The following is a 20,375-nucleotide window of genomic DNA, read 5'->3' as shown; positions in this document are numbered from 1 at the left end:
GATGCCTTTGAGTTGTGGTGCTGGAGAAGAGTGTTGAATATAGCATGGACTGCTAGGAGAACAAACAGGTTTGTCCTGGAGAGGATGAAGCCAGAATGTTCCCTGGAGTCAAGGATTCTGAAGTTTCATCTGACATACTTTGGGCATGTTGCAAGGAGGGACTGGTCCTTGGAGAGGGACATCATGTTTGGGAGAGTGGAGGGACGGCGCAGGAGAGGACGACCCTCAATGAGATGGATTGATTCTCTGAGTGGAGTGGTGGGAATTAATGTGTTAGAGACGGCGAGGTTGGCACAGGATAGAACAGCGTTTATAGGGCTCTTGTACATAGGGTCGCTATGAGTCGCAAACGACTCGATGGCACATAACAACAATATTTTGTTGCATCAGGACCAAGTCAAAGCTGATCCTCCAATGAGTTTTCCAAGGCTGGAAATCACATAGGAGGAAACTGGTCATCCTTCTCCCATGGAGCTACGTAGGGATTTGAACCACCTGCCTCTGAGGTTGCAGCACAACTTCTTACCATTAGGCTGCCTGCCTCAAAAAATATTTAGAGATTGACCAATGCTGGGAGAGTTTGCCACCATCCAATTTTCTCTACAACTTAAAAGATCTTCGGAATGTTGGGAAATACTAGGTAGAAATCTAGTAAATAATAAAGAAAATTAGAGATGGAAAACATGCAAGGGAAATGTGGAAATGGAGGAAACAGGGACCTATGGAGAAAGATAGCCTCGTATGTGTGACATTCAGAGTGTGACAGGAGAAAAGAAGGAGTGAGCACAGGGTGTCGTCCACCATGGAGTGTCAAAGCCATAAAGGTATGTGCAAAGAGTGAGGGGAGTTATGCGGGTATAACCAGCTGGGACACTCAAGCCACACATTAGACACGGCAAGGGTGTTACCTACCTGTGAAAGAGTAGCCTCGGTCAGTGAGTCAGAGCCTAATTCAGTGGGTCAGTGCCCTACTTAAATAGGGCCTCCTGATTTAACGGGTTAGAGCACATCCTTCAACTGGTAGATGAGATAGAAACAGTATCTACCAGGGAGGTAGCAATGTTGGTTATGAAATGGTTCAATACAGGAATAAAAAGAAGATAATTAAAGCAGGAGTGGCATCCACTTCCTAAACAACCTGCCTCCGGAAACTCTATGAACATTGATAAAGGTCGATAGGTGTAGAGGGGCTTCAGGCCTTTTGTTCATAGGGTCGCTAAGCCATCAACAACCGCCACAATAGGAGTTAGAAAGGGAGCAAACTAGCTAGAATGCTGGGTGTCGGATTGGAATCAGAGATTCACCAGGAATAAACTCCCCTTGGTCCCAGAACTTAGGACAGAGCTTGGCACCTTCCAGCTGTTCACAGATCAATGGATGAATAGTCTTCTTCCAAGACGCTAAGCATCTTAGGGCCTGGTAGTCATTCTTTCCCCCTGTAACATTGTTCTCTCATAGTCTGGAGACGAAATACCCCTCAATCCACACTGATGAAATCAATAGAAGAAATAAGTCCTTTGCTTTGCTAGTGGGGACGGAGGGGGAGGGGGTATGCTTGTAAACACGTTGAAATATATTACTGTTATTTTTAAAGAAAGTAAAGCAAACAAAATATTAAGTTAAACCTTGATCATTTAAACACTATGGCTGTTTAACTATGGAAATATACATTTACTGAGTTCTCTGTTATCTGCTTGCATCTTTGAAGAGCAGGAGGGACTATAAATGGAAACATTTTACCAGGGTTTTTCTTTCTCCTGGAGTAGCTCGCCCAGGTATTGATTACCAGATGGTCTTGATAATGGCCATGGAACTTCATTACCACTAAAAATGCTGGGCCCAGCAAAACCTTTCTTACAGTGGTTTTAAGTTCCTTATGAGATATACTGATAACACGAATTAAAATATCTTCTTAAGTATATCCTGCCCTGAGCTTATTTTTGCCCATATTTCTGTACACGAGAGAACGAAAAAAACAACTCTTTCCCATTGCAATCCAATATAGATGAAACCAATTTTCTTTTTTTCTATAGTAAAACGAATATCTTTTTCAAAACCAAATGGGCAATAATCTAAATTCCTTTCTAGAAAAAAAAAGTCTTTATTTGACTACTTCTGTATTTCGTGATTATAAAACTAAGGTTTGGGTCAATAATGTCACGCCCATTCTCCTATTTCTTGCTTAAAATGCAAATATTACATTGTATGTAATTTTTAACTTTTTATTGGTTAATGACAGACACTTCAAAAAGTGCACAAATCATAAATGAATTATCACAAAAGTAACACACCTGAATAACCATGACCCAGGTCAAGAAATGGGGCATTATCAGTACCCCAAAGCCCACCTGGTCTCCCCTCCCCAGCGATAACTCCCATCCTGACTTCTAACGTGATAAGTTTTCTTTTCTTTGAACTTTGATAACTGGTATCACTGTGTGTGTGTGTGTGTGTTTTCTTTGTATCTATACAAAAATATCTATCTTTCCTGTTTCTGTAAAGTTTAACTTTCTATCTTGACTTGAAGCCATTATTGTATTTTCGTGTGTGTTAAATTAGAATCAAATAGTAACTTTGCCAAACTTCACCAACAACTTACACAAAAGAAACTTTTACCAATGTTACAAAGGCACTAAAACAGATTTGGGAAGCATATGCAGACTCAATTTCTGTTAATACATTCCTTAAATGTAACAAAAAACACCCAGACTAGTGCTTAGTTAAGTGATCTGCTATCCATTGCTAAGAATATTTTTTATAATATTTGTGAACCCTCCTGTATACAAAGAAATGCAGACACATCCCGTGGTATTGTTTCAAGGCTCCATGTATTTCATTTTGTCTTTAGTGTTAGATTGGATACGAGTTATTTGCACAGAAGTCTAGGCATCTGTGCCTCATTCAAGCAGGCCACAGCCACTGTATTATTGGGTCTTCCATCTCGCTAGGCTGTCACCGATACTATACAGTCTTACAGATTACAGGTTTTGCCTAAAGCTACAGGCAGCTCTCTTACCCAGTAATTGGATAGACAGATTTGGCCCAGATCAGCAAGTCTGAACTTCTGTATGCAAAACAGCCCTAAATTGAAATCCACCATCCTTGCCAGGTCAAGATAAACAGAGCCTCGTGGGGAAGTTTTTTTTTAAAAAGCCTTCTCTTTTTATGGAGCACTTTGGGGCCCATTTTCACGTCTCCATCAGTGGCATTAAATTGATCGTTTATTGGGCAAATCTAGATCCTTACACTTTAAAAATTATAATTAAAAAAAAATTATAATTCCCTTTCCTTGAAGAGAAATGTTCAATGGCAGACGCTGGCTTAATTAAAATGGATGCTTGCTAACTTTCCTTGTCCAAGTGTGTTACCTAACTTGAAGCTTTTCAGACCGCATTTTTCCCCCTTGTTTGTTTATTTGCAGGATATTGCATTGCTGTGAAAGAGAAGTGACGAGAGCCCCAGAGGCTACGACTTCATTTCGAAATTTCGAGAATTCAAAGTTCATTTGTTTGTAGCACACTTGTTGTATAATAAAATATGAATATGGAGCCTTCAAAGTAATAAATATAAATAAATATATATGGACAGTGTGGGGGATCTTGCGAAACCATGAAAACTTTACTTTCTCATGTCTGAAGTTTGCTGTTGTGCTGGCCCAAATAGCAGGCTCTGTTCGGCTGTCTTGCTTTTCAAAGAAGAAGAAACATTTCAAGTTGCAAAAATAAACCGTCACACAAAATTTTCCATTTCTAGCCCCCGGGGTGGCTGACAGAACAAAAATGTGCACTGATACCCCTGCCTTCCTTTTGTTTAGGTGGGTTCAGCTAGAATTACAAAACTGAAATTTAAATACAATTGCCAGCAAAGCACCTCCAGCCAGTCTGTTAGAAGTTGCGTTCTGTTACTTTGCTGGCTCCAAAGCTGGCCCAGTGTGCCTCACAGACTCAGGCTTTGTTCAAGACAGAAAGCTTTTGAAAATGGAGATTTTAAAACCGATTTGAGGTGATTTAATCACCTCCCTCCTCCTCCCCTTTCCACGAACCTCTCCCCTCAGCTTTTCATGGGCGGTTTGGCAAGGAAGGAAGAGGTAGCAAAGTGGAAAGACTTTGCATATGAAGTGTTGCCTCAGCCTCCCCATCCAGGCCACATCCCAGCTCAGGGAGGAAACCTGTCACCCAACAGTGGTGCTGGACCTGTGAGTTCCCTTATACCGTTCTGCTTTGAGAAAATGTCTTAACTGCTCCAAACCTCCCTTCCGTCATCTCAAAGATGGAAGTGATGTCTCTTTTTCAAACTGTTGGATAAGAGACATAATTTTACTCCACAGAAGGAGAAAGAAGCTATTTGAAGAGAAAACTATGTGCTTGTATTATTTTTAGCATAGCTTTTCATATAGTTGTTGTTATGTGCCATCGAGTTGCTTGCGACTTATAGTGACCCTATGTACAACAGCCCTAAACCCTGCTCTATCCTGTGCCAATCGCACTGTCTGCGATATACCCATCCCGATTACCCCAGTCACTGAATCAATCCATCTCATAGAGGGTCTTCTCCTTCTGCACCATCCCTCCACCCTCCCAAGCATGATGACCCTCTCCAAGGACCCTCCTTACAACATGTACAAAGTATGTCAGATGGAGCCCCAGAATCCTTGCCTCCAAGGAGCAGCCTGATTTAACCCTCTGTAGAGATTGAGATAATTAACAGTTTTAGTTTACTTGGTTCCACAGTCAACACTCTTGGTAACAGCATCCAGAAAATCAGAAGATGAATTGCATTGGGAAAGTCAGCTGTAAGGGACCGCTCAAGAGTACTGAAGAGCAATGATGTCAGGCTGGAGACTAAGGTGCACCTGATCCAGGCTATCGTCTTTGCCATCGTGTGCTATGCATTAGAGTCGGACAGTGAAAAGGGATGATAGAAAGAGAATTGATGCCTTTGAGTTGTGGTGCTGGAGAAGAGTGTTGAATATACCATGAACTGCTAGGAGAACAAACAGGTTTGTGCTGGAGAGAGTGATGCTGGGCTACTCCTTGGAGTCAAGGATTCTGAAGCTTCATCTGACATACTTTGGGCATGTTGCAAGGAGGGACTGGTCCTTCGAAAGGGACATCATGTTTGGGAGAGCGGAGGGACAGTGCAGGAGAAGAAGACCCTCGATGAGATGGATTGATTCTGTGAGTGGAGTGGTGGGGATGAGTGTGTCTGAGACGGCGAGGTCGGCACAAGATAGAACAGTGTTTAGGGCTCTTGTACATAGGGTTGCTATGGCTGGCAAGCGACTCGATGGCACATAACAACAACAACAATAGGATGAATCTGTTTGTTTTCTTAGCAGTCTCTGGTATTCTCAATACTCTTCTCCAGCACCACAGTTCAAAGGCATCAATTCTCCTTCTACCCTCCCTACTCATTGTCCAACTCTCTGATGCATAACAAGTGATTGCAAAGACCATGGCCTGTATCAGATGCACCTTAGTCTCCAGAGAGACACCATTGCTCTTTAGTGCTTTGAAGAAGTCCCTAACAGCAGACTTTCCCATCTCAATAGGTCTTTTAATTTCCTGGCTGCTGGTGTCATAAGCATTAAAAAAAAGTCAGTATGGCTGAAACATTTGGAATAACAGGAAGAAGTGGAGAAAGCAGATAACTAACTATCCACCAGCAGATACATTTCTTCTCTCTTTCTCTTCCTCTGTCTACGAGGGGATCTGGTGGCCTGGGGGTAAGGAGCAGTGCTGCCAACCTGAAGGCATCCAGTTTGAATCCCCCCACAGCTCCACAGGAGAAAGATGGACACTCTTCTCTCATTCTGTTTACTGCATCTGAATACCCCCGGAAGGTCAGCTGTGCTTTGGTTCTGACTTGAGGATACATGCCAGCACCTCTGTGTTATAACTAGGCTGTGTTACTCATGCTTTCTTGCCAGGAGTGGGGTCCCGGAATATGAACAAATGAACAAATGTAAATATAGCACGTTTTACAAAATCAGTGTCCATTCAAGAAATCAGTGTCCATTTAAGAAATCAGTGTCCCCTCCAACTTGTCCTCTCCTCTCCACTTACATGGAAGAGATTCTAAGGGATTGAGAGTTCACATAGGAACAACCAGAGTGCCAGAATGACCACATGACTGAGAATAACAAGCCAAAGGCATGTGGTTTAGGTCCACGAGCTCCTTCCAGGGAGACAGAGGGGCAATCACCTCCCGTGTGATTTGCCACCTCTGAAAACCCACTGGAGGGTCAGCTGAGGTGGTTTTGACTGGACAACACACAACAACAATAACACCCTCCCAAGTGAGCTGTGGTGGTGTCATGACACCATTCGGAGCGGGTTGCACTGCGAACTCAAAGGCCATACCCCACTAGCAGCTCAAATCCACCAGGGACTCCCACCGAGGAAGATGAGTAATCTCCTCGCAGGCAAATGACAGCCTCTGAAATCCAATGAAAGGTCACCTGTGAGTCACCTGAGCAGCAGTGAGTTGGGGGCTTTGTTTTGTTAAGTTTCCACTCCCTTTCAGAGAACACTGGTGGTTTGGTGGCGGTGGTGGTGTGTACACCTGAGTCGAAACCAACTCACAGCTAACTCTCCAGCGGGCTTTCAGAGGCCGTTGTTCACGAGGGAGGAGACTGCCCATCCTTCTGCTGCAGAGAACCTGAAGGATTCAAACTGTGTGCCTTTGGGACTGCAGTGTAGCTTCTTATCTCAAGGCCAGCCTAGTGCTAAGGAATTAAGCTGCTAACTTAAAGGTATGTGGTTCTACTCTACTAGGGGCTCTGCAGGAGAGAGATGGGCAGTCTCCTCCCATGTGATTTACTGCCCCTGACCACTGGAGGGTCAGCGATGCATCTATTCTGACCGGATGACACAGAATAACACACTCTATTCTGAACAGCTGTTTTGGAGTATTCTTTGAGCCATTTTTTTATATTTAACTTTTTTTATTATTCATTTTAATGAAAATTTAGAGACTTTGAATTTCTATTCATTCATTGTTGCACTTTTCTCCCTGCCCATTCCTTCGCCCCACCCCCACCAGTTCTCACTTCTCTTTGAAAAGTAAAAGAAAAATTCTTTCATTGTTATACAATCCCTCCCCCCAAGTCCACTCCACTGTGCAGCCTTTGTTCTGGACTCCTGTCATGACAATAATACCTAATCATATAGCCCTTTTAAAAAGTTCTCTCCCTCATCTGTTTCAATGCAGTATAAATAATTTATCCTCTCTTTCTCATTCTCCCCCGAACCCCCAATGTCAGTCCCATTTTACAACAGTGGCACCATGCAGTATTTCTCCTTTTGTAGCTGAGATATTTCACTCAACATAATGTCCTCCAGGTCATCCATTTTGAATAATATTGCATGAGTTCTTTGTTTTTCAATGCAGCATAATATTCCATTGTGTGAATAAACCACAGCTTCTCTATCCATTCATTTGTTGATGGGCACTTGGGTTGTTTCCAACTCTTTGCTATTGTGAACAAAACCACAATAAACATGGGTGTGCATATACCTATTTAAGTAGCAGTTAGGGTTTGTTTGAGGGAGTCATTTATTTTTAAACCTATGTATTAGGTACCCTCATGGCACAGTAGGCAATGTATTGGACTGTTGAGCAAAAGGTTGGAAGTTTGAATCTGACAATCACTTCTCACTAGAGAGATAGGTAGTCTTCTCACACAAAGCTTTGCAGCCTCGGAAGCCCTGATGGAGGTAACCATGAGATGAGGTGGGACCAACTCTAAATGAGTTTAATGTTGGTTTTCATTTGTTCCTTGTCTTTGTCAGTTCACCAGCAACTTAACAGTAACACCCTGATGGGAGTAAGCATGATGGAGATACACCACTCTGGGAAAGAATCAGAGTCGATCCAGTTCAATTTTGTTGGGACTGCACTGCACTTATACACACAGGAAGACCAGATAGGGTGGGCTTACAGACATGGGACAGACGAATTGGTTAGGAGAACCTCAGCCTCGTGCGGACCACTCCCAGCTCAACAGATGCAGCAGCCGTCTTCCCAGATGGTGAGCTTTTTCAAGCTGGTACAGCCAAACACAGGGGAACTTTCTCTATCCCGTATTAATGGCCATTGGGAAGCTTGCTCTTATCCGGAACTTAGGCGATCCATCCTGGCCAAAGGCCTTCCTTTCTCCCCAACGTTCCGCAACCGTGCCTATGACTTACCTTGCCTAATTAAAAGAAGTAATGGAGTTGTGACGCACATTTTAAATGTTATTGGTCTGATGAGTCAGAAGTTCTCACTATAAACCAAATGAGACTTTTATCACCGGCTGGAGGACTAGCTTGCCCCAAATCCTGAAAACGCCATGCGATTTCTCTCATGAGGTGAATTTGCATCCCAAGACTATCCACTCCTCACAGTCTGTGGCCTTGTGAGCTCCCTTTCTGTTTTAAGTCTGCAGGACTCAATTTTCCCTAACATAACCAAGATGAGGTACTACTTTCTTGGGGAGGTAGGGTTTTTATTTAATTCTCACCCAAACTAAAATTGATATAAAGAGTTCAGTGCTTTAATAAAAGTGCTTGTGGGTTCTCGTAAACATAAAGCCTTGCTCTTAGCGAAATATTCTAGAAACAGATGAGCAGGCCTCACAGATCCTAGATGTCTTCTCCTCCTTTTTTAAGCTGTGAGTGCTATCTTGCTTCATCCCAGTGGTAAGCAATCTAAACAGGCAGGTCTCCTCCAGGATGAACGCCAGGGTCCCCTTTCTATAGGAATCCCCTTTCTGGTTCAAACCTCCTCCTCCCCTCTGGTCTCAGGACTTGTCTCTCTCTTTTAGGGGAATAGATGTGGTTCAGAGTTCAAGGGTGGTTCAACTCAGTGCCTTGAGCCCCAGGAAACATCTCAGCCCCTCTCAATGCCACCAGCAATAAGCTGCAGCTACTTTCTGAGGTGTTCCTGACTCAGACCTCGGTAAGGAAGTCAGAGAGGGTTAATATCACAAATGTGCAGTGTCAATAAGTTTGTGCCCATGGCCAAGCCTACTTAGTGCTCGAAGTGTAGGGGAGCTGTACTGTAATAACCCTTTCACCCTCGCCCTAGCTGCTAATGCACACAGTCATTAATGGGCACAGAAGAAACCTGGAACTCTATCTTAAAAGGGTGAAGGAAGAAGGGGTCTTCTCTGTGCACATTAATCAAGAATTGCCTGATCAAGGAAAATAAATAATGTCCGTTATTCATAGAGAGGGTTTGTTTTTTTTAGTCAATTCCTTCTTTTATGGTTTTATTCATTCCTTCTTTTTACGGTTTACTGTTTTCTTGTCCTTTCTCCTACCTGCTCTCTGTACATGCTATTGGGCTCATAGGCTTGGCTACTGAGTAGTATTTCATCTTGAGAGAAAGAAATTGAAGCAGTCTCTCTCTAAGATGTGGACTGAATACTTGGATATATGGAGACCCTGTCACCCTGTGGACTGGAGCCTAACTTTAGTGAGCTCAAGATAATGATGAGGTGTGCTATTCTAGCGGTCCTGAATGAAAGTAATGAAAGGCTCTTTGATGACAACTTTAGAAGTGACTTGCCTGGTCTTTGCTCCCAATTCTCCTTTCCTTGACTAAGAATTTGTCAGTCCACTGACATGGCACCTGGTGAAGGAGTCCTGATTTTGCAATGATTAATCATTGGGCTGCTAATCAAAAGGTGGGCAGTTCAAAGCTGTCGGTCTCTCAGTGGGAGAAAGAGGTCGTAGTCTGCTTCTGTAAAGGTTTACAGCCTTAGAGACCCAATAGGAGAGTCTTCCTTTGCTCTACTGCGTTGCGATGAGGCAGAATCAACTGACAGCTGTAGGTAAAGGAACAGGTAGAAATGATCTCCTAATTGAGGCAGAGTTCAGTGCTCCAAGTCCTCCTAAAACACGTAGGAATCCAGGAAGAAGCCCACTTGTTTGCTCCAGTTCCTACATCAAAATGTCAAGTCTTTCCCACCACAAACCGAAAATCAGTGGTGGGGCTATGTAAGTTATCTTCACATTCATTCATAAACGAAAGTATCAACCACTGAGCAAGCAAACGTTTTCAATGGAATGTAGGAACACAGAGCATGTAATTCATAATTCTTCTGTAGTATTGTTGTTATTGTTGTTATGTACTGCCCAGTCAACTGCGACTCACAGTAACACTCCACACAATAGATCAGAACTCTGTCCTGTCGTGCCTTTTCCTCCACCATCTCTGCTAGAGTTGAACCTATAGCTGCAGTCACTTTGTCAATTCATCTTGTTAAGGGTCTTCTTCTTTCCCATTGACTCTCCACTTTTCCAAGCATGATGTTCTTCTCTAAGGACTGGCTTCCCCTGACCACATGCCCCAAGTACGTGAGAGGAAGCTTTAGCACCCTGGCCTCCAAGGAGCACCCTGGTTTCACTTTCTCCAAGACACATTTGTTTGTTTTCTTGGTGCTCCATGGGGTGGTCAATACTCCACTTCAACATCATGACTCAAGAGACTCGATTCTTCTTCTGTCATCCTTTGTCATTGTCCAGATCTCAGACACATAGCAAGCGATTGAGAAGACCATGGTTTGGCTCAGGTACACCATAGTCTTTAAGCTGGCCTCGTTCCTGTTTAGTACTCTGGAGAGGTCCCTGAGGGCTCACTTCCCCAGTGTGTCTTTTGATTTATTCTCTGCTGCTACCAAGTCTGCTGATCGTGAATCCAGACAAGATGTCATGGTTGACGATTTCAATCTCCACTGTTCTGGCGGTTAGGACTTTTATTTTCTTGACTGATGTTGAAATATAATCCATATTGAAGGCTATAGTTCTGGAGCTTTGGTAACATAGGAATGCTAAAGCAGATTTGAGTTATTAGTATCAAAGAAGTTGAAAAATCGAACCACTCAAAAGCCTGTGATTCACTATCTAAGAAAAATGCTCTCGTCTGGAAAACCCCAAATCTCATTGGCGTTGAGAGCTCTGAGTTGACCTTCCTTTTGGCTTGTTGAGGCTCTGAATAGAATGGGAGGAGAGTGACCATCTTCTCTTCTCAAAGCTACCCGTGGATCAAACCACCATAGACGTTTGGTCTTTGGATTAGCAGCTTTCTCCTTCTCCTGTTACTAGAGAAAAACTTTTCAGTTTTTTCTCTTCTCTAGATTTGACACAGTGACTTTGACAATGAAGTTGAGCATATTACAGAGTGTGAAGATGGTACAGGATAGCTCAAGGCTCAGCTCTGCTTTTCACAGGGTCATTATGAGTGAGTAGTAGTCTATCCAATGGTGCCAAACAGCCACAACAATCTTTTCAATTTCCCAAATATCAAATGCAGTTGTTTCAGAGCACTCTAAGTAAATGATTTGTGCTAACAGAGGAATGTCATTCAGCTACCACTAGAAAAGGAGATTTTCGGAGTCAATTGGGATGCACTAAATAACTGCCCAAGGCCAGTCCAAAAGTTAACTGGCTTTGCTAGCTCTGACAAAGTAAGATCACAGCCCAGTTTACCAAAGGATAGTTTTACAATGTTCTCTTAACATCCAGGAATGAAAAACCTGTAAACTCACACCCCAGAATATGTAGGCAAGCCATTATCTGAGGTTTAAGCAACTGCATAGTGCTATTTTAATTATGCATCCCTGCCAAACTGTGATTGTGTCTTGCCAGTATTTTATTAGAATGTCAATTCCCCTGAATTACATCCCGTGAGAAAGATTAACATGGATTTTAGTAGGGATGTGTGAAAGTGTTGCTGTGCCCAGGCCAACTTCTAAAAAGTTGTGTGCTAATGAGAGTAGAAAAAACGGAAAGAGAAGTGTGAGATTCTCCGGGACCAAGCCGTCCCATAGTTCTTCCTCCTCCCACTTTATCATAATCCTTGGTGTGTTAGCAAATGGTATAAACAGAACGCAAAGCCTGCCAGACATCCACACTGCACTCGGAGCATTAGGAGAGGATTAAAGGGATTTAGGGTGGAAGAAATATATGTGTAGATATCTTCGCAGCTTAAAGCAGGGAGGGAATTAAGTACAGAACCGTACACCTAATGGAATTACTTTGCATCAAATTTTTCACTTAGAATGATAGACTTTAGGTATGAGGCCATATATGCTAACATTTACCTTTTGGTGAAAAAAAAAAATAAGACTGGGAAAAAAAATAATTTACTTACCAGCTCATTAGTAGCAAAACAAGAGATTAACTCTCCCTCCTCCTCCTTCTCTTCTTTTCCTCCTCCTCCTCCTTCTCCTTTTCCTCCTTCTTCTCCTCCTCCTCCTCCTTCTCCCCCTTCTTCTTCCTCTTCTCCTCCTCCTCCTCCATTTGTTTTAAAGATATACATTTCTGTGGACCTCTGATGGCCTAGCAGGTAGGGAGTTGCACTCTCCAGTGGTTCAAATCCACCAGCAGCTCCGTAGAAGACAAGAGGAGCAGTTTTCACATCCTTTACAGCCTATAGAGGATCAACTATCCATTGATTCTGATTCAATGACAATACGTTGCTTCCAGACAGTACTCCAACACATTCCATCGTGTTCTTTTGTCCAGACTTGTAATTAAGGGGGAAACATGAAGCAGATGATACAGGCAAATGGTTAGGTTTCCTTCGTTACTGAAAAAGGAGACAAGTAAAGAGAAATGAGTGACATGGGGCTGAGATGGATGGCAAATTCCTCTCTGTCCTTTGGGTGACTCACACACTCAAGGGGGTCCCCTTGACAGACACCTTTGGTCAAGGTTGGAAATCTTTAAGAGCAGTCGTTGTTGTTCATTGCTGTTAAGTCAGAATCCACTCATAGTCGACCCTCCGGCAGGTTTCCTTAGGCAGTAAACCACACAGGGGTTGACTGCCCATCAAGCAGTTAGTAGAAGCAAACCATGCACCTTGGGGTTGACAGTGCAACTCCTTACCCCTAAATGACCAGAGCTCCCTGAAGGGACTGCCCATTTTTCAAGCATAGAATAGCTGATGGATCTGAATTGCCGGTCTTTCAGTTGGAAGGCACTACTCTACCAAGGCGTAGCATGAGAAACTTCAAACTCACTGCTGTCCAGTGGTTCTGACCCTTAATAACCCTCCATCAGGTTTCCAAGGGTGTAAATCCCCAAAGGGGGAGAGATGGTCCACCTTCTCTCATCCAATTACCAAAGGATCCAAGGCACTTGGGGTTAATAGTGTGATTTGGTGCAGACTAAGCCACCAGAGGTCATTGGCACAGTAACACTTAAACCTGACTGGCCTTTGAAAACCAGCCGGGAAGAAGTTTTTGAGCATGAAAAGCGTGAGACTGACTGCCCCAGGCCTTCCTGATTCTAGGACTCACTCCTTCGCTCATTCCTTCATGCTTTCAGGAACTGACTGTTCAGACATCACAGACAAACTCAAATTAAGATTCCCTCTACTATGTTATGATAGAAGGTGATGAGAGTGAGATTGTTAACAGCTTTAGTTTGCTTGGCTTCACAGTCAATAGTCCTGGTTTCAGCAGCCAGGAAATCAAGAGACAAATTGCATTGGGAAAATGTGCTGTCAGGGACCTCTCCAGAGTACTGAAGAGCAACAATGTCAGTCTTGAGACTAAAGTGCTCCTGATCCGGGCCATAGTCTTTGCAATTACTTGCAACGCGTCAAAAGCTGGACAGTGATTAGGGATGACAGAAAGAGAGTGATGTCTTTGAGCTGTGGTGCTAGAGAAGAGTATTGAATATACCAGGGACTGCCAGGAGAACAAACAAGTCCATCCTAAAGAGGATGAAACCAGATTGCTCCTTGGAGGCAAGGATTCTGAAGCTTCATCTGACTTACACTGAACATGTTGCAAGGAGGGACCAGTCCTTGGAGAGGGACGTCAGGCTTGGGAGGATAGATTGACCCGGTGACTGAAGTAATGGGTGTAGGTGAGTCAGAAACAATACGTTTGTCACAGGATAGAGCAGATTTCGGGGCTTTTGTACAAAGGGTCACTATGAGTTGCAAGCGACTCAATAGCACATAACAACAACAACAACTATGTTGTGGTGTTCCTCTGACTCATAGCTGAACTTCCAGTGATTTTCATAGGTTGTAAACTGCATCAGGGACATTGTTGTAATGGTTGACACCCAAACAGCTATCTCCCTAGACACTCTAGCTTTTGTCTCCTGCCCTCACCATAACCAATGAGGAGGGAGGCTTGGGAGTATAGGCAGAGGAAAACAAACATTGGGCAAAGCAAGGAAAGGGATCCTTGAACTTTCCAGTAAAGAACTTGGAATATGTTCCACCCAGGAAGCTCCGCCCAGGTCCAGAACCTTAGCTCCAAGCTCTGGTGGCCTAGTGGCAAGAAGGTGCAGCTGCAATCTCAGAGATGCTTGGTTCGAATCCACCGGATGCTCTGCTGGAGAAGGAGGAACAATCTCCTCCTGTACCAGTCATATCTGATTTGACGGTACACACACAAAATAATGAAATAAAATAAATTAATACAAAACCCCAAAACTAACATCTAAGAGATTGCAGATACACAAATATTGTTTACTACTTACAGTAGCTCCCTTCCTGAGATCCAGCAAGGGTAGAGGGGGAGCACTGGTTCTCTGCCACACTGTGGGGCTCTCTTCAAGTCTGAGAGCCCATGCAGCGATGGGCTGCGGTGCAAAGTCCAGGTACTCAGGTAAAGGTGTGACTGACCCACCTGAGAGGACTATACAAAAGTCCCACCGCCTGCCCACTAGAGATGTCTCACACGCACAGCCCAGTGGCGTGAAAATAAAACCTGGCACCCACAGGGCCCCAAGCGCTTCTTCACAACGGCAATTCCTGTTTTCTCTAAAGTGCACGCCACTTCCTGACCTGCTCCCTCCTTGGCTACTTCCTCAGCCCTCTCCCCACCGCTGGTCCTGTGCTCCAGAGCTCCCTGGACCCTTTCACCTGCTCTGCTCTTTGGACGCCCCCAATACCCTCCTCCACCGCCCCTGCTTCTTCTCTTTGTCTCTCTGCTCTTTCTGACATATTCTCTGTGTCACTCTCACTCTGTGTCAAGCTCATTCTCATTTTCTCTGTCATTTTCTTTTCCCCCTCTATCTCTCTTCAGTGTCACTCTCTCTGCCATTTTCTCTTACATATTCATATTCTCTCTTTCTCTCCCCTCTCCCCACTTCCCTCTCCTGTCTCTCCCCACCCCCCCCCTCCCTTGGGGATCCTTGAGTAGCCCTCCCAGTCGACCTGTCTCTGCCCTGGCTCAGGCACTGGGGTCCGGGGATCTCTCCCCCTCTCTCCCCAGGCGCTGGCCTCCCCTCCCCCACGCTGTCCCAGGCCTGGCTGCGGGTCACTTGGGGACAAGCGCTCTGCCCCGCCTTCCTGTCTCCGGGCAGCAGGACTGGCCCGAGCAGTGGAAGAGCTCCAGCCAGCCCGGGCCTTAGTCCCCGGGGGACACTGCGACCCTCTCCAAGTCCGCCCTCAGGCCACTGCCACCCGCCCCTGCGCCCGAGGAGGCCCCAGATCCGGGGGCAGACTGTGACCACCCAGGGGGGACAGTGCCCAGAACTTCCCCACAGATCTGCAGTTTGGGAAACCAGGGTGCACCAAGTGAGGAGGGGCACCCCGAGTAAAGAGAGGGCACCGGAGGACTCAGATTGAAGGTCTGGATTGAGTGAGGATCAGGGACCCCAAAAGGACTCCAATAGATGTTTGGTCAAGGACTCCTAGTGAGGACTTGGGACCCTGAGAAAGGACCTGGGACCCCCAGCGACTGTGATTTAAGAGTCCAGGATCTCTGTGGATGGTCCGTACCCTGAGCGAGGAGTGAGAAACTTAGGAACCCTAGGAAACCGAGACCTCTGAGACCTGGGGTGAAGATCTGCCCCTCGAGTGAGCTGTGTTTCCTCTGAGTCCCGCCCGGGCCGGGGTCCCCCACCCCCACCCCGCCCCTCCAGCCCAGGAGCTCGCCAGCCCCTCGCTGCTCCCCTGCCCAACCTCTAGGCTGTCCCATCACTGAGGTCTGGAAGTCCCTGACCTTCTCTGGACTGAGGGAGCAGAACAAAAGCCGAGGGGAGAAAGGGCCCCTCTGTCCAAGGACCAAGCCCTCGGAGTCTCTATTCTGTTTTGAGGTAAATATTACACTTTTCTAGGCAAACCCAGGTGTAATCTTAATGTCAATTTTATTGAAGTATTACATATATTCTCCCCTCCCCCCAAAAAGTGCAGAGTTACGGCTGGTGAATGTTCACAGATGCACACACTTGCTCTACAGGAAACAGGACATGATGAGTGTATGAAGACCCTTTCAGTTTCCCACCACCTCGCCTGGTCACCACTGCCAGGCTTCCAGCACAGTTTGCCCATTTGGGAGTTTCCCTGCTAACCCAAAAGGTAATACCTCTCCAGTTCGAATCCACCAGCTGTTCTGAAGGAGAAAGATGGGCAATCTCCTCCTGTGTGAGTCACAGCCTCTGAAAACCACTGGAGGATCTGTCATGAATCAGTTGCAACTCAATACCATTGAATTGTTCTGTTTGTTTTTGTTGTGGCGTTGTTTTGGGGTATTTTTGGTGTGGGGTTTGTTTTTGTTTTTGTTTTTAAGTAGACGGAATGGAATTAGACATAGTCCATTTGTGTTTGTTTTTGTTTCACTAACATCAAGTTAACAAAATGTGTGTGTGTGTGTGTGTGTGTGTGTGTGAGAGAGAGAGAGAGAGAGAGAGAGAGAGAAAGAGATTTAAGGTTCTTCTCTTTGCTGTGTTGCAGTTCCTGTATGAATATACTACGCGTTGTCGTTCCAATTTATTTGGATAGCCATGTGGGTTGTTGTTGTTATGTACTGTCAAGTTGCCTGCAAGTCATAGCAACCCTACGTACAACAGCTCTGGACCCTGCTCTATCCTGAGCCAACCATGTCTCTGATATACCTATCCCCATTACTTGAGTCATTGAGTCAAAACATCTAATTGAGGGTCTTTCTCTCTTGAGCTGTCCCTCCACTTTCTCAAGCATGATGTCCCTCTCCAAGCACCGGTTCCTCCTTGCAACATGTCTAAAGTATGTCAGGTGGAGCTTCAGAATCCTTGCCTCCAAGGAACAGCCTGGTTTAACCCTCTCCAGCACAAACCTGTTTGTTCTCCTAGCAGTTCATGGTACATTCAGTACTCTTCTCTAGCACCACAGCTCAAAGGCATCAATTCTCCTTCTAACATCTCTAGTCATTTCCCAGCTTTCTGATGTGTAGTACGTAATTGTGAAGACAGCAACCTGCATCAGGCACACCTTAGTCTCCAGACTGACATCGATGCTCTTTCGTACTCTGAAAATGTGGGTGGTTTCCAGTTTGGGGACCATTACAGAAACGGCTGGAGGGTTAGCTATGGGCTGGTTCTGACTTGATGGTAAACAACAAGAGCTCAAGGATGACATAGCACCTTCATCCTCGGGCGGAGGCACGGCATCATCTGCACGGGGCCCCAGATCTCTTCTCCCTTTATCAGCCCCCACTTGACTTGGCTCCCTGAACAAGGGGAGAACCTGGCTGCACTTTGCAGGGTCTTCAAGTTCACCTTGCTAGTGTTTGTGAGGGGAAGTCCCAGGAAAGCCCCTGCCTGGACCACCCATCCCTCTTGGCCTCTGAACTCACAGACACTTTCCTCCTGGGGTATTTCCACACTTGGTTGTATAATTAGTGCTCATTATGCTTTATGCCTGAACTCCACGTTGTGCCAAGTGCTTTACCACTTGAAAAAAAAAAGAAATCTCTGATTTCCAGCCATTGATGAGGGAGCCTGGTGTTAGAGACACAGAGTCTCAACAAAGGAAAGAGAGAGCATGAAAATATGAACAGGTGCAAGGCCAGAGGGCAAGTCTAGAAAGATCAAAGGGAGCCCTGGGCAGTCCCCACCACTGGGGCCCCTTTAATCCTGAAGGCTGACCCCCAGAGGCCAGAGTTTAATATACCTCGTTGTTAGGGTTGGGGTTTTTATTATTATTATTATTCTATACTGATTTACATACAAAGTTCATGAAGTTCACATACATTGTTTTTCACACTGGATCTTTTTAACACAGAAGCAAAAAGGCCTGGAAAGCAACTGAATGTCATACAATTACTCACTAGGGAGGATCCAAATACAAACCCAGAATTCTTCAACTTCGAAACTGAATGTCTGAATTCAGGTTCTCAGATCACAGAGCCTGTGACCAAGATTCTTCACCAAAGGCTTCCTATGAAGGGTAACTTCAGAGGACTGAGGGAGAAAATTAGGATATGGAAAACTGGGCCTCCCTTGGAAAAGCCGTGAGCACAGATAACCCCAGGACCGTTAGGGGAATAACCCAACACAACAATTTCTCCCCAAATCTATCTGACTTGAAAGGGTTTGGATTAAAGGCTACCTGTCTGTCCTGGTTTGGAATGCCTGTTGCTTTCTGTAGTATTTATTGTTCAGTGTTGTTCAAGATATCTCAAGTATTTAGATTGAGTTTTATGGAGTTAGATGGGAGAATAGAACTCCTAACATTTTTGATTACTCAGCAAAGAAGGACTTGGGTTTATACATAACCAGGGTTAATGATAAGTTAGATACCTTAACCCAAGTTATCCTGTTTTAACTTTTGCTACCAGATTCTCCCTTTTTTCTGGTAACTAAGGTCTATGGAAAAATGACCAACTCATAATTGATATCCCCTTCTTTCAATTTTAAGTTTACTCAGTATTCAAAAACTCAAACTCGTTATCAAGTGGAAACTGACTCAGAGCCGACTTTCAGAAGCCTTGCATCACACTGGAGGAGATTGTCCATCTGTCTCCCACAGAGTACAGAGCAGCTGGCGGGTTCTAACAACCAGAGAGGCACTACCTTTGGGAGTGTTGCACAACACTCTATACTGTGCACCACTAGAGCTCCCTGGTTATAAATCGGAACTGGCTCAGCTGACTTGCCGGAGGGCTTGCATCAGTATTAAGGTCGTATAAGATTTTGCACTCCATTTACTATCTAAAAATGCCTGGATTTTCTTTTCTGTACATGAATATTTCATAAAACTATAGTCATGAAGGGAGCTCTGGTGGCTTAGAGGCAAGAAATTGTACTCCCAATCCAAAATCACTCAATTTAAATCCACCAGCTGCTTCAAGAGAGAAAGACAAGTAATCACCACCTACTATGCATCCAATACCATCATCCAACCCACCCATCATCCATCTATCCCATCATCACCCAGCATCCATCCATCCCATCATCCATCCATCCCACCCATCATCCATCTATCCATCCCATCATCCATCCCACACATCGTCCATCTATACCATCACCACCCATCATCCTTCCCACCAACATCCATCCATACCATCTCTGAAAACCTGCTGGAGGGTCAGCTATAGGTTGGTTCCAACTCAATAACACACATCAACAACATAGTAATGAAGGATGATCATATCTGTTTTTCATTAGTGATAGTTCTATTAAAGATCTCCTACATATATAAATGGCAAGTTTGAAAAGAATGTTATACTGTTGTTATGTGCCATCAAGTTGACTGTGACTCTTAGTGATCCTATGCACAACAGCTCTGAACCCCGCCCTATCCTGAGTCAGTCTCACTGTCTTTGACACACATAACCCCATTACCATTACTGTGTCAATGCGTTTCATCCAGGGTCTTCCTCTCTTGCACTGTCCCTCCATCCTTCAAAGCATGAAGTCCTTCTCTAAGCACTGGTCCCTCATGGCAACATGCAGCAAATATGTGAGACAGAGCTTCAAAATCCTTACTTCTTATCCAAATTGGCAAAGGGGAGGTAAAATTATCTCTCTATGCAGATGATATGATAGTATACCTAGAAAACCCTAAAGACTCAGCAAGATAACTATTGGAGATAGTTGACAAATTCAGCAAAGTAGCAGGATACAAGATCAACATACAAAAATCAGTTGGATTTCTCTACAGTGACAAAGAGAATGCAGCGCTGGAGCTAAGAAAAACAATACCCTTCACAATAACGAATCACAAGGCTAAATACTTGGGAATAAATCTGACCAGAAACACAAAGGATCTATTCAAAGAAAATTACAAAACACTACCATAAGAAACAAAAAGAGGCCTGGAGAAATGGAAGAATATACCTTGCTCATGGATAGGAAGACTCAATATTGTGAAAATGGCATTACTACCAAAGGCAATTTACACATTCAACACAATCCCAATAAAAATACCAATCCCATTCTTCAAGGAGATATAAAAGGTAATCTCCAGCTTCATTTGGAATGGAAAGAAGCCCTGAATAAGCAAAGCACTCCTTAATAGAAAAAAAGGTAGGAGGCATCTCACTCCCTGATTTCAAATCCTACTACACTGCCATGGTGGTTAAGACAGCATGGTACTGGTACAATGACAGACACATAGATCAATGGAATAGAATTGAGAACCCTGAAATCAGCCCA

The 20,375-nt window shown here is 44.5% G+C and overlaps 1 pseudogene; it reads left to right on the top strand.

Moving 5' to 3' along the window:
- Positions 1-15,466, top strand: part of LOC102845787 — an 80,093-nt pseudogene extending 64,627 nt beyond the window's left edge.
- Positions 15,467-20,375: the final 4,909 nt, after the last annotated feature.

Source organism: Elephantulus edwardii, unplaced genomic scaffold (genome assembly GCF_000299155.1).
Source record: "Elephantulus edwardii isolate Elephantulus edwardi_28Jun2011 unplaced genomic scaffold, EleEdw1.0 scaffold00027, whole genome shotgun sequence".
Classification (NCBI taxonomy): domain Eukaryota; kingdom Metazoa; phylum Chordata; class Mammalia; order Macroscelidea; family Macroscelididae; genus Elephantulus; species Elephantulus edwardii.
This window is presented reverse-complemented; position numbering and strand designations above follow the sequence as displayed.